Genomic DNA, 23,416 nt, shown 5'->3' on the forward strand with positions numbered 1-23,416 from the left:
TAAATCATTTAGAGTATTTTCACTGAGCACAGTGTAATTAAACTCAAAATGAATAACAGAAAGTTTAACGAGGAAATCTCTGTATGCTTAAATATTTTTAAATACACTTCTAAATAATCTATAGGTCAAAGAAGAACTCTCAATGGAAATGAGAAATAATTTCAATTAAATGATAATATAAATATGACATACCAAAGCTTGTGGGATGTAACTGTGCTAACAGAAAGTGTATAGCCTGAGTACATATATTAGAAAGGAAGAAAGACTAAGAATCAATGTTTGAAGCAGTCATGTCAAAAAGTATTTTTCTTTTTTTTCTTTTTTCCTATTTATTTATTTATGTATTTATTCATTCATTCATTCATATGTTTGTTTATTTAATTTTACAGAGAGAGTGTGTGAACAAGGGAGAGGAGTGGGGGTGGGGGGAGAGAGGGAGAGAGACAGAGAGAGACAGAGAGAGAGAGAGAATCTTAAGCAGGCTCCATGCTCAGCACAGATCTGGACACAGGGCTCGATCCCCCAACCCTGGGATCATGACTTGAGCCGAAATCAAGAGTCAACTGACTGAGCCACCCAGGTGCCCCAAGAAGTATTTTTAAATGACATATTAAACCCACAGAAAACGGGGGGGGGGGGCGCCTGGGTGGCTCAGTTGGTTAAGCATCCAACTTCAGCTCGGGTCATGATCTCACAGTTTATGGGTTGGAGCCCCGTGTCTGGCTCTGTGCTGACCACTCAGAGCCTGGAGCCTGTCTCAGATTCTGTGTCGCCCTCTCTCTCTCTCTCTCTGCCCCTCCCCTGTTCTCACTCTGTCTCTGTCTCAAAAATAAATAAACATTAAAAAAAAATTTAAACCCACAGAAAACAGAAGAAACAATTATTAAAAGCAGAACTTAATGCAGAAGGCAAACATACAACAGAGAATATTAATAAAGACAAATGTTAGTGTTTTGAAAGGACTAATTGCTAAACCCTTGGTACAACTGATCAAGAAAGAGAAGAGAAAATGTTTATTTATTTTATTGTTTTGAAGTTTTACTTACTTATTTTGAGAGAGAAAGTGTGTGTGAGCAAGGGAAGAGCAAAGAGAGAGGGAGAGAGAGAGTCCTGAGCAGGCTCCAATGTAGGGCTCGATCCCACAAACTGTGAGATCATGACCTGAGCCGAAATCAAGAATCAGACACTTAACCGACTGAGCCACCCAGGTGCCCCAAGAAGAGAAACTGTTTAAATAGCAATTATCGGGAATTTAAAAAATGCACATCACTATAGAGTTGACAAATATTTTTTAAATGATATTACAAACAACTTTATTCCAGTAATTTCTACATTTCGTTGAAATGGGCAGATTATGAGAAAAAAATAAGACTTACAAAATGGACACAAGAAGAAATGGAAAATTTTTAATTCTACACTTATGACTTAAAAAACATTCCCATAAGTCACTCCAGGCCCAGATGGCTTTATCATTGAATTCTACCAACATCTTTGAGGAAGAAACAATGCTGATTTTACACTAACTTCATCTCCTGGGCCTTAGTTTCCTCGTCCGTAATAGGCAGGTGTTGAACCAGCCAACCTCAGAAGTGTCTTCCAGTGTGAGTCCTTACTCACTCTCTTGATGCTCCCTCTGGCAGGCCCTGGTCAAGAGGGAAGTTGAGGATGTCTGGCTTTGATGAGAAAAGATTTCAGAATTCTGAGGTTTAGGACTCCCTGACCACCACCAGATGGGTGGGAGTCAACTGGACTCCGTTCTCCATGCTCTACAACTTGCTATTGATGTGGCTATCTGAACTGAGATGGGTTCTCCTCCAGTGGTCCCAACATCCACTCCCCTTGCCCTTTACTCCCAGGGGAGTGATTTATTTTAATTATCTTGCCTGTTTTAATCATCTTGTTGGAAATCATGCTAAATATTCTACATCCTTCTTCCTAAGTATAGGTTAACAAGCATGCATTATTTAGTTTTTTCTTCAGAATATAGGGTCATAGAGATGAATATCAGTTATTATGTAATTTCAAAGAGGCAGTTAAGGAAATTAAAGTACATATAGTTATTTGCTTCTATACCAACTAAATCTTTCCAATTTTCCATAGTTTTTGAATTCTTGTCTCCCTTAAAAAAATCCCCCTATATTTCAGGCTGTTCGCAGTCTACTTAGGTATCATAAGTGTGTTTTCTTAGCAGCTACAATCTCTTTTTCTTTTTAAAATATCTTTAATGTGTATTTATTTTTGAGAGAGAGAGAAAGAAAGAGCATGATCATGGGAGAAGGAAAGAAAGAGGGAGACACAGAATCCAAAGTAGGCTTCAGGCTCTGAGCTGTCAGCACAGAGCCCAATGCAGGGCTCAAAACTGACAAATTGTTGAGATCATGACCCTTAACCGAAGTCAGACGCTCAACCGACTGAGCCACCCAGGCGCCCCTACGATCCCTTTTTCTAATGTACTGCTTCTATTTTTTTGTGAGGTAATTAAAGAGATTATCAGACATAATAGGATTGTATGTAAAATGGGAGAAAATAAACCCCAGCGAAGGTAAAATGGGAAAGTTTTCCTGAGATATTAACCTTGCACTGACTCTTCCCCTTCGTTCAAGCAGATAATAGGTCTTGTGCTTCTGGTCTCAGGAATCGTTCGTGGCTTCTATTGAAGAAATAGGGATTGAGAAGGGATGGATTTCTTCTGACAAGGGTTTCTTATGACCTGGGGCCCTTGAACGTGGGTGGGAAAAAAATTACATCTTTATTTTCACTAATGTATTTCCTTCAATTATGTATGCAGGCGACAAACCACTGTTGTGCTAACGGTACCTGCGCATTTGTCATCAGCTGAAATCAACAATTTTCATATCCTATTTATGGTTGCTGCAATATGTTCAAATATCGTCTATGTTTGTCACTGCTTCAAAAGTATAAAGTTATTATATCCATCACTAGATCTTGGTATTTAATGTACTTTAAAAAAAATCCATACCTTATTATGTCAGAGGCCTGGTTTTAAAATATTTTGATAATCCTACATCCGTGTTTCCCCCCAGGCTAATGAAAGGAAAGAAAGAAAGAGCAGAGGGCTGAGAGTCTGTGATACCTCTGGGAGGGCATGGCTGCTCCCTGCACCGGGAGACAGAGTCCCATGTCGCCCTGTTGGGAATGGAAACAGGTGACAGAACCGCTGTGACCTGTGGGGACCACTGCTTGCAAGCCCAATGGAGGCCCCAACAAAAAATCCTCCCCAAACAGTATATAATTCATGGGACCCCCCCCAAAAAACACCTAACTAAGCTCTCTTTCTTATACAACTGAGTTTGAGGGCTGAAGTTTGTGACAATTACAAAGGCTCCTCTAGTGACTGAAAAGCAAGGCCTCAATTACAGAACTTCTGTCCATTGGAGACAGAAACAACGTGGAAAAGTTTAAATACCTGTGTTCAGATTGTAAGATCTAGCCCAGACTTGTTGTATATATTGCAGTATTAAGTGAAAAAAACTCCCTTTTGTATTACAGTCATATGTATGACCATTAAATAATTTTTTTAAGTCTAATTGCTCAGGGGCCTTTGATGGAATTCCTGAACAATAGCTATGTTTCAGATGGGGGCTGAAGTGTGGCAGTCTGTGTGCATGTCAGGGCTGTGAGAGGTCATGTGTAGTCCTGGCCTCTCCGTTTACTGCCTCACAGGTCAGGAGACCAAATTGGGACCCCAGACATCTTCGCACTGAGTCAGTCTCCACTGCCTCCATTAGATTCTACACTGGCAGCCTCCTGTGCCAACTCAGCTCCTCTGTCTCACCTCCCATTTCTCCATTTCATAGACGAACTCTCAACCCATGAGCTGAAGGAAGGAGCAAGCCAAAAGCTTCTTCCTCCTCCTTTCTACCTTGTCCATAAATTCTCTTCCCAAAATAGAAGACCCCTTTGACGGTGAGGAGGAGGATCAGCCCCGCTCCCCTTCAACTCTTGCAGAGAGCTTGCTTCCCCACCCCTGCTTCTCCTTGGGCCTCTCTTACCCTCAATGTACCCCAGCCCCTGTGGGGAGAGCAGGTAGGGTCTGAGAGAGAGGTACAGGTAGTGCCCGATTTTTTATTATTCTCTGCACCCTGACCTTTCCTCTCTACAGCTGGGCCTCACGTGGGAAGAGCCTCAGGTCTCAGCTTGCCAGATTATGCAATGGACCAGCTGATAGGTGAGGCAGGCTCCTTCCACCCCCAGATAGTGTCAGCCTCATTAGCAGTTTCAAAAGCAACATCTTCTAAGAGTTGAGTGTCTTGGCCTTGGATGGAGCTGGGACAGGACTAAGTTAAGTGGCTGCATGTCCTCCTCCCTCACCTTTATTCCTCAGCAAGCCACAGGGAGACAAGATAATGAAAGACAGGAGGCCTGGCTTCTACTCTAATATCTGCCATTAAATCATTCCTAGCCCATCCAGGTCTCTTCCCCAACCTACCCTTAGTTTTTCTTTAAGACAAGTGGGTTAAACTAGATGAACTTTAAGTTCTTTTCCACTTCTTAGTGGTCCTGGCACATTATCAACATCCCAAAAGACAATGTTCTCCACCTCTTAGGCAAATGATAGGCTCCCTGGGAATGAGGTGCCCACCCCAAGTCACACAATCAGGAGGCAAGTGGGGGGGGGTTGGAACTTGCCTATTTAGAATTCCTAATCCATTCAACTGCATTAGTCAAGGAAAAACCTCACCTCAGGAGCTCTGCCCCTCTTCCAAAGGCTCAGTGGTCTTTGAATTAGGAAACATGGCAGAGGGAGAACCGTCAAGGCCCAGGAGACCCCAAGGCCTGCTGCTGAGCTCAGAGGCCATGAGGAAGGGAGTGGAAGATGACCATCACTGGAGATTCAAAAGGAAGCTTGATGACCCAGCCGGATGTGAGACTGGTGAATGGAAAAGAGTGGGTGCTAGCGATGCATTAAGATAAGAAAAAGTAAGTGCTAAGATGCCTTGCTTGTTCAGAAAACGATGTCCCAAGCACAGTACTATTGTCACAGAAAAATGCTATACTAGCTAAATATGCGATCATATTTGGCTGCATATTTGGCTGGGAAAAGAGGCCTTTACTTAGTGACAGGTATAGTCTATGAGAAACAGACTGAGATGGGGCAGAAGAGGTGAATAGGTCTCTGAATGGTGAGATGGAGGTAGATTTTTGCAAGCTTGTATTGGCCTCTTCAGGCTTGATATCTTACTTCCTGGTCCACAGTGCCTGTTGGAGGAGAAATGGGGTGGGTACAAAGGATAAATCACTTTGAGAGACCACAGTAGTGGCCAGGGGATTTCAAATTTCTTTCTATTTTTTATAGTTTAAAATATTTGATATAGCCAAAAGAATGTTCTATACATATACAGTCATGTGCATAATAATAAAACAAACACCTGTGAGCCCACCCCCCCACTTAACTAGAACACTACCAGTGCTCAAATGTTTCATCCCCTGGCTGACCCAGAGGTGACCACTCTTCTGAATTTGTCCCACAATATTTACTTTTCTTTCTATTTTTTTCACACACAAGTCTCCAAGCAATATAAAGTTTATTTTTATTTTTTGTTTTATTTTATTTTATCTTATTTATTTTGAGAGAGAGAGAGCATGCACACTCAAGCAGGGGAGGGACAGAGAGAGAAGGAAAGAGAGAGAATCCCAAGCAGGCTCCGCACTGTCAGCACAGAGCCGGGTGGGGGGCTTGAACTCACGAACTGTGAGATCATGACCTGAGCTGAAATCAAGAGTCAGTCACTCAACGACTGAGCCACCCAGGTGCCCCTAGTTTTATTTTAAATTTAACAGGAATGGGGGCGCCTGGCTGGCGCAGTCGGTTAAGCGTCCGACTTCAGCCAGGTCACGATCTCACGGTCTGTGAGTTCGAGCCCCGCGTCAGGCTCTGGGCTGATGGCTCAGGGCCTGGAGCCTGTTTCCGATTCTGTGTCTCCCTCTCTCTCTGCCCCTCCCCCGTTCATGCTCTGTCTCTCTCTGTCCCAAAAATAAATAAATAAACGTTGAAAAAAAATTTAAATTTAACAGGAATGTATTCTATGAATTACTTTTTCACATATTATTGTTCTGAGATTCATCCATGCTGATGTGTATACAGTTTGTTCATTTGTACTATGTACAGTATTCCATTGTGTGAATACACTACAATGAATTTAGCTATTCTTTTATCCAAGGGCATTTGGATTCTTTCCAGTTTTTTGCTGTTTTCAACAATGCTGCTAAAAACTCCTGGATGTTTATGTTTCCTGCAGCCCAAGTGTAAGAGTTTCTCTGGGGTATATACCCTGGAGTGGAATCACTGAGTCAAACTGTTTTTCAGAGTGGTTGGACCAATTTATGTTCCACTTCTGAGTGTTGTTGTTGCACGACATCCTCGCCAAGACTTGGTGTTGTTCTTTTGTCTCTCAAAAATGAATAAACGTTAAAAAAAATAAAAAAAGAAAAAGAAAAGGGGCGCCTGGGTGGCTCAGTCGGTTGAGCGTCCTACTTCGGCTCAGGTCAGGATCTTGCAGTTTGTGAGTTCGAGCCCCGTGTCGGGCTCTGTGCTGACAGCTCAGAGCCTGGAGCCTATTTTGGATTCTGTGTCTCCCTCTCTCTGCCCCTTCCCCGCTCATGCTTTGTCTCTCTCTGCCTCTCAAAAATGAATAAACGTTAAAAAATAAAAGTAGGGGCGCCTGGGTGGCGCAGTCGGTTAAGCGTCCGACTTCAGCCAGGTCACGATCTCGCGGTCCGTGAGTTCGAGCCCCGCGTCAGGCTCTGGGCTGATGGCTCAGAGCCTGGAGCCTGTTTCCGATTCTGTGTCTCCCTCTCTCTCTGCCCCTCCCCCGTTCATGCTCTGTCTCTCTCTGTCCCAAAAATAAATAAATGTTGAAAAAAATTTTTTTTAAATAAAAGTAAAAAAAAAAAAGACTTGGTGTTGTTCTCCCGCTTTCCAGCAGCATCCCTAACCTTGGTTATCTCTGCTGATGACCTGGGGTGGCCCCCACCTTTCCCAGCCAGAGCTCCGGGAGGGAGGGGGGACATGCTAAGATGTTTCTATGTACCTCTGTATTCTTAACTGAATAACATTGACCACAAGGGAGGGGAGGAAATTGTAGGGGTAGACTAGGGAACTTGAGGTCTGTCTACATGACTATCAGAATCACTGGATCCTTTTGGAGAACAAAGGCCAGCTGGTGAAGTTAGTTCTGCCCTAACCCAAAGCACACTGGAGCCTGGTCTCCTGGGATGACCGAAGATGCTTAATTCATTATCCTCCCTACCAGCCCCCACAGCCCCTCCTGTTCCTCGGTGAACACTATTTACCTCTCTGCACTTTCCCCTCTGTCAATACTTCTCCAAGTGTGGCCATCTACATCAGAATCGGCTGTGGTGCTTGTTTAAAATGAAAATTCTCAGAACTCTCTTCAGACTGAATCAGACTCTCTGAGGTGTAGCTTGGGAAGCAAGTTTCTCAGATGATCCATGTACACATTGAGGTTTGTGAACTGCTGCTCTAAGCACTGCCATTAGGGAGGTCAGGCCAAGGTCATCTCTGGGCAGGTTCAGACAGTCTCCAAACAGCTTCTCCTTGAGGGCCAAGTTGAATCTCATCTTCCCAAGACCCTTCCCCTACCTCCACTGTCCCTGAGGGCAGCGGAGGTAAGGAGACCACTTTAACTGAAGCATCTGTGTGTACAAGACATGCACCCCAGCATCATTTACGGTTAAGAGAAACCAAAAATCACTGCCTGCTAGTAGAGGCCTGGTCAAATTCATAATGGCACAGCTTTTTGATGGAATGCTAAGCAACTATTAAAAGCGACTTTAGGGGTGCCTGGGTGGCTCAGTGGGTTGAGCGTCTGACTTCAGCTCAGGTCATGATCTCATAGCTCGTGAGTTCGAGCCCCACATTGGGCTCTGTGCTGACGGCTCAGAGCCTGGAGCCTGCTTCGGATTCTGTGTCTCCCTCTCCCTCTGCCCCTCCCCCATTCACACACACTCTCTCTCTGTTTCAAAAAGTAAATAAACATTAAAAATTAAAACAAAAAAGTGACTTTAGGGGTGCCTGGGTGGCTCAGTCAGTTAAGTGTCCGACTTCAGCTCAGGTCATGATCTTGCAGTTTGTGAGTTCGAGCCCTGAGTCAGTCGCTGTGACACTTCAGAGACTGGAGCCTGCTTCTGATCCTGTGTCTCCCTCTCTCTCTGTCCCTCCCCCACTCATGCTCTTTCTCTCTCACAATAAAATAAACATTAAAAAAAAATTTTTTTAAGTGACTTTATGTTTTTATTATTGTAGTTCCACTTTCATCAAATCTTTAAAAAGTATGTTAAATTTTATAGTTTCCAGTATTGTTTGAGTTTTCTACATAAGTGTGTATTTATCTTTATAATCAGAAAAGCACAACAAAACACAAAACACAGAAACATCCAGAAGCATTTGCTGGATATTATTTATAAAAAATTCTTTTAACATTTATTTATTTTTGAGAGACAGAGAGACACAGAAAGAGGGAGACACGGAATCCAAAGCAGGCTCCAGGCTCTGAGTTGTCAGCACAGAGCCCGACGTGGGGCTCAAACTCACAAACCATGAGATCCTGACCTGAGCCGAAGTCGGACGCTCAAACTGACTGAGCCACCCAGGTGTCCCTCTTTTGCTGGATATTTACGAAGGAGCTGGTTTAGATTATTCCACAAACCCTGATAACAAGAATCTCTTTAAATTATCAAAGGAGATACTATAGGAAATACTTCCGTAGCTGACAAACCTGGGATTCTAGACTGAAAGAGTTCACCAAGAGGCACAACAAACTGTTGTTTAATGACTTTGTTTAATGATGCAGGTATTTGTCCTCACCACGGATAAATTTTTGTTAACTTTTATTATTTTATTATTTTTATTTCAGAACACCAAGAATGAAGATGAAGAGATCCTAAAAGCTTCGAAAGAGAAAAAAGGAAAAACAGGCCAAAGATAAGAAAGATAAGAAATGAGAGTGGCATTGGGCTTCCTCAGAGGCGTTGGGTATTAGAAGACCATGAAGCTTTGCTTTGGAAACAATGGTGGTCCCTGGCAGAGTCGGTAGAGGATGCAACTCTCGGCATTGTGAGTTAGAGCCCCACATTGGCATAGAGATGACTTCAAAAGAAGAAAAGAAAATCCAAAATAATCAGGAGAAAAATGATTTCTGTATCTATTCTAAACTGCTTAGCATGTGTACTAGTAGAATAAAGACTTTCTGGGACATACAAGGGTTCCAATATTTAATTTCCCAAACAATCTTAGCATACTCCTGGAGGATGCATTTTAGCAAAATGAGGATATACAACATGAAAGAGAAAGCTATGGACCCTGGAAGCTGGAGAGCCAACCCAGGACGCTGGTGAGGGTAGGTCCAGCAGGGCCAAGGTGTGTTCAGGCCCTAGGTGGGCACAGCTAGTCCAAACTGGGGAAGGAGCAGGGGGCTCAGGGATAGATGCCTCCAGAATCAAAAATGCAAATGAAATCAACAAAGGCTTCAAACTGTGTCTGAGTATATAGCAAAATTATTGACAGTCATGTGACAGACTCTTTCTGGGGCATTTGGGGAGAAGCTGTGAAATAGAGACAGGTACATAGAAAACTAAGCAGATGAAAACATGGAAACCGATAATTTCAGGAAAACCAAAGAGTTGTAGAAGGAAGAAAACATAGAGTACTGTAAGTCACCATAATGTTTAAAATTGATAAACTGTGAAACTGTAACATGTGCGTATTATTTTAAAATATGGAGAAAAACGAGGCAAAGGAACAGTTAAAAGAGTTGGAAGTGTCGGTCTCTTGGGAATGAGACAGGGGATTGGATAAACACAGTTGTGTTTTGCCATAAGCCTGCTAGCAACAGTTTTTTAAAGTAGGCATACTCATTATTTTCATAATAACATTTGGAACACTCATACACTGCTGATTGAATGTAAAAGGATGCAGCCATTACCTTTAAAAAGTTAAACACAGAGTTACCCCATGACCTAACATTTCCACTCCTGAGAATATACTCAAGAGATTTGCAACCAGGCCTTCAAACAAAAATTTGTACAGGACTCGTTCAGCATTATTCACAACAGCCAAAACAGTGGTAAATGTCCACAAACTAATGAATGGCTAAGAAAAATGTGACATATCTATATAGAATATGATTCAGCCATAAAATAGGAAGTACTGATACATGCTACCACAAGGATGAACCTTGAAAGCATTACCCTAAGTGAAAGAAGCCAGTTACAAAAGGTCACATATTGTATGATTCCATTTATATGAAATGTCCAGAAAAGGCAAATCCATAGAAGCAGAAACGAGATTGATTAGTGGTTCCCTGGGGCTAGTGGGAGGGGAGAAGAGGAGTGATTGTTCAATGGGTATGGAGTTTCTTTTGCGGGGGAGACGAAATGTTCTGCTGATGGTTGCCCAACATTGTGAATAGATGAAGAACCGCTGAATTGTACACTTTAACATGATCAAATGGCGAATTTTATCTTATGTAAATTTTGTCTCAATAAAGATACATTTGGTTGTAACAGAACACCCAATTCAAGCTGCCTTAAACAATAAGATTTGTTCTGAGTTGAAACTGTTTTGTTTTGTTTGTTTGTTTGTTTAAACCACCACCCAGTGTACCTATTTTCCCTTCAGTCTTCCAGGGCCTAAGATCCACTTGGCCCCAAGACCCCTGCACAGAGGACCTGCAGAGGTGCTGGGGAGGACAGTACATTGTAGCGGTAAATGGCGCCTGAGAGCCAGGCAGTCGGGGTTAGAGTTCTGGTTCCTCCACTGACTTGCTGCCAGACCTGAAGCAAAATTAATTTTTCTTCTTCTTTTATTTAATCTTTGTTTTTGAGAGAGGGAGAGAGACAGAGAGACAGAGCATGAGTGGTGGAGGGACACAGAGAGAGGAGACACAGAATCCTAAGCAAGCTCCAGGCTCTGAGCTGTCAGTTCAGAGCCCAATGTCAGTCCGGGGGGTGGGGGTGGGGGGCGGGCGGATGGCGGGGGGGGGATGGCGGGGGGGGGTGGTGGTGGCGGGGTGGGGGGGGGTGGTGGTGGCGGGGTGGGGGGGGGGTGGTGGTGGCGGGGTGGGGGGGGGTGGTGGTGGCGGGGTGGGGGGGGGCTCGAACTCACAGCGTGCGATCATGACCCGAGCCGCAGTCCGATACCTGACCGACTGAGCCACCCAGGAGCCCCCAGAATTAATTCTTAATCTAAGTGTTTGTTTCCTCAACACTAAAATGGGCAGATAACGGTCCCTATCTTATCCGGCGCTTGTGAAAATTAGAGATAACGTTTTTAAAGCCCCGGCACAGTGCCAGGCCTATAGTAAACCTTCAGATGAGCTATTTCGGGGGAACGTTCTGCTTCCAGGATGAGCAGTTTCATTAAGCAGGTGGCAGGAGAGGATTTCAGGGAAAAAACAATACTATCTAATATGGATTGAGCGCCTACTCGGCGGCAGACCCTGTTCCAAGGCCTTTCTGAGCATTAGCTCGCCTGCCTAGCGCACCCGGCCGGCCCGCCGACCCCTGCCAGGGAGCGGTGTCCGCGGGGCCTGAGCTGCGGGCGGCCGCGACCGCGCCCCAGCGACGGGAAGGAGGCAAGCTGGCGCCCGGGCGAGAGGGCCTGCTGCGCTCTGCGGCCCTCGTCCTGCAGCCTCAGCTGGGTCGGCGCTCGGGGCCGCGGCGCACCAGCCTGCTTCGCCCTGCGCAGCGCGGCCCGCGGGGAAGACCTACACGGACTTGGGTGCTGGCGAGGGGTCGGGATACGGGGATCCAAGACCCGAGGCCGGAGCCGGGCGCCGGCGGCACGGAGGCCGGAGGAGGCGGGAATCTGGGGATTCGAGGGCTGTGGGGGAGTGGAGGCCAAAGGGTGCTGAGACCTGAGGGTGCAGAGGGCGCGGGGGTACCTGGAGGAACCCGGGATGCTGTAGGCGTCTCAGGAACCAAAGGGGGCCGGGAAACAGCCCCTGACCGCGCCCTGGCCCCTTCGTTTAGAGGGCAACAATCGGCTCCGCGCTAACCCATCTGTTCCCAGTGCTAGGTTTACTCACTTGTCTTCTCCACTAGTCTGCAATTGTGTGCGAAGTTGCTTTTTCTTCGTTTGAAACAGTGGACAAAGGATCCAAACTGTGTCCCTCTCTGTGGGGTCCTTGAAGGCAGAGCTGGTCTATTGTCTGTGCATCCCCACTGCCTGGCACATGACAGGCTCTCAGTAGATGGTGGTTGGATACATATGAAATGGCTGTGTGATTAAACTGCCTTTCTGGAGATACAGATCTCACTCATGGGACTCTAGTAGCAGAAGTGGAGGGCTGTGGTAGGATCCCTGGTACTAACAGCTAGTGTAATCCCCCATATGGGTATGTTGATGGACAATGTGAAAGCACACTCATTGCTTTTTTTTTTTTTTTTTTCCTGAGCCTCACACTATCCTTGGAAAGTAGAAGTGGCTAATGCTATTATTTTCATTTTACCGATGAGGAAACCAAGATTCAGAGGAGTAGTCCAGTTATATGTTATGCAAAATCCAGTCTTGCCTGCTTTCTGGGGCCCGGCTTCCTGGAGTTCCTGCACCAGGCTTGTAGCTATGGATACCCATAGGGCTGATATTTCTCCTGATTTTCCTTTGCCCACTGAAGCATCCAGGCTGCAGAGTGCAAAGGGAGGGTCTGGGCTGATGACTATGGCCAATAGTAGGTTGTATGGTCGTAAGAGTATTAAAACAGGGAAAGTAACATTGCCATTTAATACCAGTCCTGGTTTGATCAATGTAGGTATACTTACCAAATCTTTACTGGGCTATGTACTTGGGGAGGCATGTAATGATAAATCAGACACAGGTCTTGCACTCAAGGAACCAAAACTTGGTAGGACCATAGCCACATATATATGATATTCAGGAATTCATGAAGTTTAACTAAAAACAGTGGTTTGCAGAGTTTCAAAGCATACCTGTGGAGAATTTTAAGTATACACATGCAAAATATTGATGTCAGAGCCCCACCTCAGGCCTACTGAGTCAGAATTTCTTGGAAGGGGATCAAAGCAAGTGGTCTTTAAAAAAGCTTTCCCTGGATTCTAATGGGCCCTCTTCATTGAAACCTGTTGCTCTAATGCATAACTGTTGATTGTGGACCAATAAGAGAACAACACAAATAACAAGAGAGAGTAATTGTTAATAAAGTAACACACTTTTTTTTTTTTTACCCCTATGGAGTTTCAAGTCACATCTGGATGAAGGAATCAGGAAGTATTAGGGTGATATGGCAATTTGTGATGGGACATAAAGTATGTGTAGGATGTGGACCAGGGGTGCCTGGGTGGCTCAGTTGGTTAAGCGTCCCACTTCAGCTCAGGTCATGATTTCACAGTTTATGAGTTCAAGCCCCGAGTTGGACTCTGCTGTCAGCTCAGAGCCTGGAGTCTGCTTCCAATTCTGTGTTTCCCTTGATCTCTGCCCCTCCCCCACTCACACTCTATCTTTCTCAAAAATAAACATTAAAAAAAATTATTTAAAAAAAGGATGTGGACCAGTAGAAATTATGAGGAGGAGAAGAGGAGGAGATTTCAGGATGAGAGACCAGGCAGAGAGGCAGAAAAGAAAGAAAGAGAGGGAGAAAAGAACATGAAGCATTAAATGTGTTTGGGGACCCGATCACAGTGAGTTTGACTGGAAGGAGACTAAACGTGGCCGAGAAAGGAAGGATGGGACTCTGCTGCAAATGGTCTTGTATGCTAGTATGAAGTCTTATTAAATATAAGTGCAAGAGGGGCACCTGAGAGGCTCAGTCAGTTAAGCATCTGACTCTTGATCTCAGCTCAGGTCTTGATCTCAGGGTCGTGAGTTCAAGCCCTGCATTGGGCTCCGCACTGGGCATGCAGTCTACTTAAAACAGAACAAAACAAAAAAACAAATGAAAGAGTCAATATTGTGGAGATGCTAATCTTCTCAAAATTGATCTGTATATTTAATGTAATGACAATAAAAACCAAAAAAATAAAAAAATTAAAAAAAGGATTTTTGTAGAAAATTTAACAAAATGGTTCTAGAGTTTATCTGGAAGCATAAACATGTGAGAAAAGTTAGAAAATAGAAAGCTACAATAATTAAAACAAATGTGTACGTGTATAGAAATAGGCAGACAGATCAAGAAAACAAGTCTAGAAATAAACTGAAGCATATGTGAGGACTACATGAATTACCAAAAGAACAATACAAATCAATGGATTAAAAATGATATTCAAATGAGATAAGCCAGTCACAAAAAGACAAATACTATATGATTCCACTTATATAAACTTTCTAAAATAGTCAAAGTCATAGAAACAGAAAGTAGAATGGTGGTTACCAAGGCCTGGAGGGAGGAGGAAAAGGGGAGTTGTTGTTTAATGGATATAGGGTTTTAGTTTTGCAAGTTGAAAAAGTTCCAGATCTGTTTCACAGCCATGGTCAAGGTTAATGCTACTTTTATTTTTTTAAGGAAAATTTGACTTTAAAAAAAAGTTTATTTATTTATTTTGAGAGAGAGAGACCCCATGCATGGGGCGGGAAGGGCAGACAGAAAGGGAGAAAGAGAATCCCAAGCAGGCTCTGCACTGTCAGCACAGAACCCTACTTGGGGCAAGATATCACAAAGTGTGAGATCATGACCTGAGCCAAAATCGAGTCAGATACTTAACTGACTGAGCCACCAAGTCTCTCTAACTCTACTTACTTTATTATTTTGGAAACACTTCCAAATTCATTCTGGGAGGACAGCAATAACCTGATACCCAAATTAAAGATACTACAAAACAAAAACAAAAACAAACAAAAACCCCACAGATCAATGTCTTTTATTTTATTTTAATTTTTAATTTTTTTAAAGAGAGAGACAGAGACAGAGTACAAGTGGGGGAGGGGCAGAGAGAGGGGGAGACACAGAATCGGAAGTAGGCTCCAGGCTCTGAGCTGTCAGCACAGAGCCCGACGCGGGGTTCGAACTCACAAACTGCGAGATCATGACCTGAGCTGAAGACTGATGCTTAACCAACTGAGCCACCCAGGCGCCCCAGATCAATGTCTTTTATAAACACCAATGCCAACATCCTCAACCAAATACAAGCAAATTGAATTCAATAGCATATGAAAAGGATTATACACCATGACCAAGTGGGCCTATTCCTGGAAAGCAGGGATGGTTTAACATGAAAGTCAATCAATTAATACACCACATCAACAGAATGAAGGGGAAAAAACCCCACATCATCTCAACCGGTACAGGAAAAGCACTTGACAAATGTTGACACCCATTCTTGTCAAAAACCCTCAACAAACTAAAAATAGAAGGAAATTATCTCAACATAACAAAGGCTATGTATGAAAAGCCCACAACTAATGTCATACTCAATGGTTAAAGACCAAATGCTTTCCTTTAAGATTAACAAGACAAAAGTGCCTGCTTTTACACACAGGCATGCCTGTTTATCACACAAAAATCAGTTGCATTTTTGTATACTAACAACGAACAAGCTGAAAAGGAAATTAAGAAAGCAATTCCATTTACAATAGCAACAAAAAGGATAAAATACTTAATAATAAATGTAACCAAGTAGGCTGTATTCCTTAGCTAGGGTTGCTCTAACAAAATACTAATGCAGACTAAGTGGCCTATTAACAACAAAGATTTATTTTCTTACAATTCTGGAGGCTAGAAGTCCAAGATCAAAGTGTTGGCAGATTTTGTTTCTTCTGAGGCCTCTCTCCTTGGTTCATAAATGGCTGCCTTTTTGCTGTGTCCTTATATGGTTGCTCCTCTGTGTTGTCTGTGACCTAATCTCCTCTCCTTATAAGGACATCAGTCACATTGGACTAGAGTCCATACTAACAACTTAACGTGGTGTGGGTCTTTTAAAATTCATTCGGTTTAGGGGCGCCTGGGTGGCTCAGTCCGTTGAGCGTCCGACTTCAGCTCAGGTCATGATCTCGCAGTTTGTGAGTTCGAACCCCGCGTCGGGCTCTGTGCTGACAGCTCAGAGCCTGGAGCCTGCTTCGAATTCTGTGTCTCCCTCGCTCTCTGCCCCTCCTCGACTCACACTCTGTCTCCCTTTGTCTCAAAAATAAACATTTTTTAAAAATTTAAAATTCAGGGGCACCTGGGTGGCGCAGTCGGTTGAGCGTCCGACTTCAGCCAGGTCACGATCTCGCGGTCCGTGAGTTCGAGCCCCGCGTCAGGCTCTGGGCTGATGGCTCAGAGCCTGGAGCCTGTTTCAGATTCTGTGTCCCCCTCTCTCTCTGCCCCTCCCCCCGTTCATGCTCTGTCTCTCTCTGTCCCAAAAATAAATAAACGTTGAAAAAAAAATTGTTAAAGAAAAAAAAATTTAAAATTCATTCAATTTAGTACCAGTGAACTCTTTCAATCTGAAGACTTCTATCATTCTCAGCTTTAGGAAATTTTCTTCCATTATTCTCCCCCCCCCCCCCCCAATGATTCTTTCATTTTCTGTGTTCTCGCCTTCTAGAACTCCTACTAAACAGAGTTGGAGCTTCTGGATATATCTTCTAATTAAAATTTTTTTTAATTTTTTAATGTTTATTTTTGAGAGAGAGAGAGAGAGAGAGAGAGAGACAGAGCACAAGTGGGAGAGGGGCAGAGACACCGGATCTGAAACAGGTTCCAGGCTCTGAGCTGTCAGCACAGAGCCCGATGCAGGGCTCAAACCCACAGACTGTGAGATCATGACCTGAGTTGAAGTTGAAAGCTTACCCGACTGAGCCACCCAGGCACCCCTGGATATGTCTACTAAATGTCTTTATTTTTTATTTGAGAGAGAGAGAGAGAGAGAGCGCACATGCATGTGAACAGGGGAGAGGGGCAGAGGGAAAGAGACAGAGAGAATCTCAAAATCTTAAGCAGGCTCCACCCTCAGTGTGGAGCCCAACATGGGGCTAGATCCCAAGACCCTGGGATCATGACTTGAGCTGAAATCAAGAGTCAGATGCTCAACCGACTAAGCCACCCAGGCGCCCCTCTTCTAAATCTCTTTCATCTCAGGGGCACCTGGGTGGCTCAGTTGGTTAAGTGTTGTACTTTGGCTCAGGTCATGATCTCGAGTTCATGGGTTCCAGCCCCATGTCGGGCTCTGTGCTAACAGCTCAGAGCCTGGAGCCTGCTTCAGATTCTCTCTCTCCCTCTCTCTCTGACCCTCCTCAGCTTGCACTCTTTTTGTCTCTCTCAAAAATAAATAAAACATTAAAAAAATAAAAATAAAAAAGTAAATTCTTTAAAAAAAAGAAATAAATCTCTTTTATCTCTTATTAGATAAACATTCTTGGAATGTTGCTGCCATGTGAGTAAACCCAGTCTATGCTACTGGAGGGTGAGAAACCATGTGAAGCAGAGACAAGCACTCCCAGCTTAGGCCTCCTAACCAGGGGTTGGCAACCTTTTTCTGTATCGGGCCACATGATAAATATTTTCAGCTTTGTGGGCTATATGGCCTTTCTCGCAACTACTCAACTCTGCTGTTTCCGTAAACCGTATGTAAATAAATTGGTGTGGCCAGATTTGGCCCACTGGCAGTAGTTTCCTGACCCTGACCCTACACCAACCAGCCTCCTAACTGCCAGACATGTAAGGTCATCTCAGATCATCCAAGCCTCAGCTTAACATCTAGAAAACTGCAGATATCAGTGAACCCCAATAACTACTCAGCTGATATACAGAATTGTAATAATTAATGCCTGTTGTTTTAAGCCACTAAGTTTTAGGATGGCTTGTTACACAGCAAAAACTAACTAACACACTAACCTTTGCCATGGTTGGACATTATCAATATTTTTTATTTTTATTAATATGATGTGTTCAAAGTGGTACTTAGTTATTTAACTCTACCTTTGTATGATTATTTATGCATTTGAGAACTTTTAATATATTTTCATAGGTCAACTATATATGGTCTTTTGTGAATTTCTTTTTCGTATAGATCAATCATTTTAACATTGGATTATTGATTTGATGTTGTTTGAGAATGTATCTTGGATATTAACTCTGTTATATATATCGCAAATATTTTCTGTTTATTGTCAATTATTTGTAGTATCTTTTGTTATATTGAATTTTTTAATTAAAAAAAAATTTTTTTTAACGTTTATTTATTTTTGAGATAGAGAGAGACAGAGGACGAACAGGGGAGGGTCAGAGAGAGGAAGACACAGAATCCGAAACAGGCTCCAGGCTCTGAGCTGTCAGCACAGAGCCCAAAGCGGGGCTCGAACTCACGGACCACGAGATCATGACCTGAGCCGAAGTCGGCCGCTCACCTGACTGAGCCACCCAGGCGCCCCTGAATTTTTTAATTTTTATGTAACCAAATTTAGCAACCTTTATGGTTTTTGAGCTTTGTGTCTTTAGGAGACCCTCCCTATTCTTTTTATAAAAACATTTTTCTGCATTCTTCTAACACTTCTATAGTTAATTTTGTTTTTATGATTGTTTTATTATCCATATGGGGTTCATTTTATGTGTGGTATAATTTTTTCCAAGTGGAAAACACTATTATTAGCTATTGTTGCACATTTTGTTTTCCAGATATATTTCAACATCATCTGCATTTCCCTATAAAAAACCCCTTGGCATTTTAGTTGTTATTCCTATCCGTGTCCTGGTTTTTCAGAATATCCCCCAATTTTCTGATCCGTCAATGGCGTTATTTCTGGTTTTCAGTCCTATTTGGAATTTATTGTTTTTAAATTAATATATTCTGTTTTATGCAACTTTGAACAGGAAGTAGTCAAATGTACATTTAGATCCAGTTCTTCTTCCAGCTATTAATTTTTGAAATTTACTTTTCGAGTCTTCAAAGAATTCAACATTTATAAAAATGAAAAATATGATGTCCTAAATATAAAGCATCACTTGAGCAGCTCTCTCAGTTATGTAAATGTAAGGCTGAGAAACAGTCATTGTTTTGGGATAAGGGCATAGTTCTTACGACTTAATTAAGGTGGCCATTAGATTTTTGAAATATTAACTTGGTCCCTAAAAAGGAGCTGAATACATTGACATAAGGAGGTCATGGTCTTCTGGGAATTGACATTCAATCATTACTCCCTAAGACATGAAGTTAGAGAGATGTGTGGATGTTGACTGTCTAGTCCTGGCCAAAGGAGAGTGGCAGGGTAGAGTAACTAGGTCTTGGAAATAATTAACTTCAGTAAAATGGGAATTCAGGATGATGCCCTCAAGGGTTGACTTCAGCCCAGGAGAATGGCTGATGCTGAAAGCAGATCTGGTACCAAATATGTAAAATTTCAGAATTAGCAGCATTACCCACTAAATGTGCAGAATCAATTTCCTACTACAAAGAGGCAGCAAAAAGCAAAGAATGTAATAGACTAATTGAACTCCTATACTGTGTTGAAGTTGGACAGACTTCTCTTACAAGATTAAACTCCTGGGAATTTGAGGGTAAGTCAGAGAGATAAGCCATAGGAATCTGATGTTGAGTATGTTATTAATCTATTTTGTGGAGTCTCTAGACAATTTTAACGTAAAAAAAAATTTTAAAGGAGATGTAGTCATCATTGTACCATAACATCAGGCCAATCTATGTTCACCTATAGGGAAAATAGTTTCAAAAAATTGTGGCACATCCATAAAATGGAATACTATGGATCCGTCGCATTAATATAGAACTATATTAATTGAGGTAGGAGAACCTCCAAGATTTATATCTGAGAAAAAATATATAAAAATTGTTTAGTTATATATCCTTATGAAAACAGAGGTCTGGAAGTAAGGTTATCAACTTCTGGTAATTGGCTCTAGGTCGTGGGATTTTTAGATACTTTTTGCTTTCTTTCTCATACTTTCCTGTATTATTTACAATTTTTACAAATTTTCTATAGTGAACATGTTTTATCATTATGAAATAATTTTTTTTTAATTTTTCAATGTTTTTATTTATTTTTGACAGAGAGAGAGAGAGAGAGACAGAGCATGAGCGGGGGAGGGGCAGAGAGAGAGGGAGACATAGAATCCGAAGCAGGCTCCAGGCTCTGAGCTGTCAGCACAGAGCCTGATGCGGGGCTTGAACCCACAAACTGTGAGATCGTGACCTGAGCTGAAGTTAACACTTAACCGACTGAGCCACCCAGGCGCCCCTGAAATAATTTTTTAAAAATGGAAATTGACAAAGAAATTATAAGGAATAATAATAGTAATAACGATAACTTACTATGTGCTAGAAACTATGCTGCTTTATATGCATTATCTGATTTAATTCTCACAACAACCATATGAGATTACTATCCTGTTTGGCAATATTGAGAAAACTCAGGCTTGGATGTTGTAAGTAAATTGTCCATCATCATGGGGTTAGTAAGTGGTTGGGGGCATGATTTAAACCCCATAAAGCTAGGATCTCTCTGGTTTGACCCACAGGGGAGTCGGATCTCTGTTTGGAGCTAACAGAGAAATTCACCAGCATCTTACAACCCTACCAGTTATACCTCCCAAACCATTTTCTCTTTCACCTTTCCAGAAGCCAGCACTAAATACTGTAAAAATAACCAGTACCAAAGTCACTACAACTAAAGAGAAAACTTTCTGTGGTATTCTGCTCATTGGTAGATCAGCAAACCACAGCTTCCAGTATTGAGAGTATAACCTGGAACTCCAGGATACCTTCCTCTTGAATCTGGCTGGCCCTTTGATCTGCTTTAACAAATAGAATTTAGTGAATAATGAAAGCACCGGTTCTGGGCCTAAGCCTTAAGAAGGCCCAGAAGCTTACACTTTTGCCTTTTTGGGATCTCTGAGCTAATATGTAAGAAGTCTGGCTACTCTGCTGGAGAAATTATATGGAAAGGTCACATGGAGAGGGAGAAAATTTGAGACTACAGGGAGAGGGGGGCCCAGTCACTCCAGCTGAACCAGCCACCAGCTGATGCTACCATTAACAGCAAGGACAGAACAAGAACAGATGGACTAATTCCAGCCTAGACTGAAGAACAGTGAGTAAATAAAATTGTTGTTTTAAGCTATATATTTTAGGGTGGTGTGTGTTACACAATAGATGAGAGCACCTCCTCACCAGGAAAGGTGACTTTCCTGGGTGACTGCCTATACACTTTGTTCTGCATAAAGCTGAAGTCTCCATTTCTTAGCCTCTATCTCTCAATTTTACAGCAGCACTTTGCCAGAAGCTTTCATATTAATTACTAGGACTCAGGCAAGCTTTAATGGAAAAAGTTAACACGTGAGGGCCCAGAGGATGACTTTAGTCCTAGCTTAAGTTGTATACCTTTTTAAAGTGGTTTATCTTTTTGTCTCCATTATGAAATGAGACTAATGCTCACTCTACTTACCAGAGGGTGAAAGTATAACCGAGTTGAAAAGAAAAATGAAAAGCATTTAATAGAGCTTCCAGCTCAAGTGGCAGGTGAGGAGACAAAGAACACGGACTTAGTGTCATCCGATGTGAGATCTTGAACAAACGACTTAATATTTCTGATCCCCAGTTTTGACGCTGTAAATGCGATTACGCCTTCCCACACCACAGGTTCATCAGTCATGATTAAATGAGGCAACATACGAAGAGAGAGACCTGTTGCACAATAAACGACGCTAACTGCTCGCCATCAAATCCTAAAGTCCCCTCCCCCCGCCGTTCTCATATTCCTGCCCAACCCCCCGAGAGTGATTTAGGAAGTCTGAAGTGGGACCCAGAAAGCTACATTTTTAAAAATCTACATTAAAAAACAGACAAACGAAAAACAAGTTCTCAAACCGATTTTACGCCAGGTGCCCTCACGCAAAAACAACCCCCTTGCTACCACGCCCCTTCCTTGTGTCAGGAGCCTCAAACTCCAGATATCGCGACGGTGTTTTCTTTCTTCAGACTCTGCTACAGGTCGCGCGAGAGTGCTTCGTCCAATCACGAGGCTAAATGGCTGCCCAACATGGCGGCGCACTTGGAGCGTAACATCTGCGTTTCTAGGCGCTTCGCTCTGCGGGTGGTTTAAGACTCTAGGGTTAAAGAGGCCTACTCCAGACTGGTCTTCTTGAAGAAACGTTTACTTCAGATGTGAGTCATTTAATATTTCTTGGGCGGGAGGAGAGGTCATTTAACCTATGTACGGCCCGAGTTCCTTATTCTCGGGTCCTGGGCTGGTGAGTTGCTGACTTCGGGCCTGGGGAGACAGACCCGATGGGTGTATGTGTGTGTGTTTGCGTGCGCGCGCGCGCGGATTCTGCACCTGTGAGGTACTGACTTTGGGTCTAGGGGGACAGACTACATGGGTGAGTGAACGATTTGGGTGGGTGGGTGCGCGCGCGCGCGCACGTGGAGGGGGGTAATGGTGGTGGGGCGGCTGGGAGGAGTTGGCGTATAGAATGGAGGCTAGGATTGAAGTGAGAGAGGTCCCAGGGGCTGAGGACGTTTAGAGAGATCCGAAACTGAGGCTGGAAGACTGGGTGGATAAGATGAATGTGTGGGAGGAGTGGAGGAGATAGAGAACTGGCAATGGCGGAACTAGAGGAAAAAGTTATGAATGAAGGAAGGCAAAGTGAGAAAACGGAGATTGGGGTTGAACTGGGAGAAATTTATGCAGAAGAAATTTCGAGTTGGAAGCGGAAATTTGAATTCGAAGCGGAATTTAGATTCTTTTGTGTTAAGATAAACGGTAGTTTAAGACTGTTATTAAGAGGGTTAGGAGAAACCAAGGAAACAGCATGGAGATGGCAAAGATCAAAGAAAAGCGAAGCCTCAGTGTCAAGGGTGTACTCCTTTGGCTTTCTGGACTGACCCGGGTAACCCACAAGAGACATCCTTTTTGAGTGTCCAGTTGAGGGCTGTTCTACAAAGAATGAGAGTGCTGTGTTTTAGTGTTCTGGGACAGTGAAGAGTTTCATCGTGTGTTCAGTCAACAAATACTTACGAGTGTCTACTCTCCCAGGCCCTAATTTAGGCGCGGGGATATCACAGTGAACAAGATAGACAAAATATTTTCCCACATGAAGTTTACTGGCAGGGCAGTTTTGAAAAGTAAGTAAATGCTGTGTATGGAATATCGGATGGGTAAGTTCTATGTAGAGTACCGAAACTATTAAGGGAGTGGAGTGTGTTAACTCACTGCACTAAGGAAAGGCATCAGGGGCGCCTTGGCTGGCTCAGTTGATAGAGCATGCTACTTTTGATAGAGGGGTGGTTAGTTCAGACCCCACGTTGGGCATGGAGCATACTTTAAAAAATAATAATAATTTTTAAAAAGTGGGAAAGGCATCAGTGAGAAGGTGAGGTTTTGTCAAAGGCCTGAAAAAGGTGAGGCACCTTATATGTATGTATTTCTGGGGGAAGAGCAGTCTATACAGACCAAGTACAAAAGCCCTGAGTCAGGAGTGTGCCAGATTTGATT

At 43.1% G+C, this 23,416-nt stretch overlaps 1 protein-coding gene across 2 annotated transcripts in view; it reads left to right on the forward strand.

Annotated features, from left to right (window-relative positions):
• Positions 1 to 21,934: 21,934 nt before the first annotated feature.
• The window catches only part of METTL16 (methyltransferase like 16), a 71,605-nt gene continuing 70,123 nt past the window's right edge, over positions 21,935 to 23,416 (forward strand). The window contains exon 1 of one of the 2 annotated variants that reach the window (XM_030296027.2): positions 21,935 to 22,086. The gene's annotated coding sequence lies outside the window, so the exon portion shown is untranslated. The remainder of the gene's footprint in view (positions 22,087 to 23,416) is intronic. The other variant, XM_030296026.1, reaches the window with a different exon arrangement.

This window comes from Lynx canadensis, chromosome E1 (genome assembly GCF_007474595.2).
Source record: "Lynx canadensis isolate LIC74 chromosome E1, mLynCan4.pri.v2, whole genome shotgun sequence".
NCBI classification, from domain to species: domain Eukaryota; kingdom Metazoa; phylum Chordata; class Mammalia; order Carnivora; family Felidae; genus Lynx; species Lynx canadensis.